Below are 1,374 nucleotides of genomic sequence, written 5' to 3'. Positions count from 1 at the left end.
CTATAATACAATACTGCTGAACCAGATAAAGGGAAAATCATGTATATGAAAGAGGAAGACATAGTTTCAATATTTTTTGAAGAAACCTGAAGAAAATCTCAGAAAATACACTTATTATCCACTGTCTACAGCCATTCCAACTATGAAATAGGAAAAAGTCATGAGAAGAATAAATTCAGAAATAAAAATATCATGAGATTAAATTGAGAAGTGGATGACCCAAGAAAAGACAAAAAAATAAAAATGTAGCAGCAAAGTGAAAATCCACAATGATGACTCTAAGGAAAGAATTGTTACTATGAAGCATCAGAGTTGCAAAGACCAAATTTGAGAGACACTCTTAGATGCAGTACAGAAGGCTGAAGAGAAAAAATAATGACAAAGAATATGATCAATATGGAGAGAAAAGCTTCTTGATTCATTTTTTAAAATAACTGTGTACATGAGAACCATAAAATTGAACAGAGGAAATGATAATACCCAGTATTAAAGAAAGTAATCATAAGCTGAAAAAAGATCTGACCATCAAGATTGAAAAGCTCACCTTGCTCTAGGCAAAAATCAAAGAAAAGAGAGCCACGAATTAGATATGTTTGACAAATATTTGGATTATAAGGGTAGAGAATAAAATTCATTGGCTTTAGAGTGAAAAAAAATTACTGAGGATAGAAGTTAGATTGGTCTCAGATATCCTCTCTTTATTTTTATTTTAGTTTGGATGCCATTGGTTTATTAAAAAAGAGAGACTTGAAAATTATTTACATGAAAGATTTCACAACTTCACTGAAATAGGTTCACTTCATGCCATTTCAATAATGATTTATTTCAGTCTACATACTTCCTGAAAATGTCACTGTCTCTAAATAAGAAATAATGCATGCCATCTAGAACTACTTTGGTTCCTCCATATTCAGAGAGAACTTTATCTCCAACTTTCACGCTAACTGGTTGAATTTCTCCACGCTTTCCTTTAGGGCCAGATGAACCAGCTTTTACTATTGTTGCTTGCAATACTTTTCCTTGAGATTTTTCTGGAAGCATAATGCTTCATTTGGTTACAGTTTTGGCTGCACCCCTTTCCACTAAATGTGGTCAAAGAGGGGAAGAAACATTCTAAATGCCTGTCCTGCCATGACTTTGGCTGATGCAATTCTTACACTACCCTGGAGCTGCCATGGCCACAAGGAGATTACCCCACATTTGGTGGCCCCCCCATCTGACTGGAGACCCCAAGTTATAGGATAGGGTAACAAATTTGGCCTACAGAGTAAGAGAAAAGAATTAAAGGAGAGAAGTAAAGAAACATAAGACACAAAGATCATAAAATAAATTGAGAAAGACTTGATAAAATTTATGAAAATGTAAATGAATTTT

At 33.8% G+C, this 1,374-nt stretch overlaps 1 pseudogene; it reads right to left on the bottom strand.

The window, feature by feature from the left end:
- Positions 1-825: 825 nt before the first annotated feature.
- LOC116875671 lies at positions 826-1,133 on the bottom strand (annotated as a pseudogene).
- Between the last annotated feature and the right edge of the window lie 241 nt (positions 1,134-1,374).

This window comes from Lontra canadensis, unplaced genomic scaffold, assembly GCF_010015895.1.
Source record: "Lontra canadensis isolate GAN:19392208 unplaced genomic scaffold, GSC_riverotter_1.0 scaffold42, whole genome shotgun sequence".
NCBI lineage: Eukaryota > Metazoa > Chordata > Mammalia > Carnivora > Mustelidae > Lontra > Lontra canadensis.
This window is presented reverse-complemented; position numbering and strand designations above follow the sequence as displayed.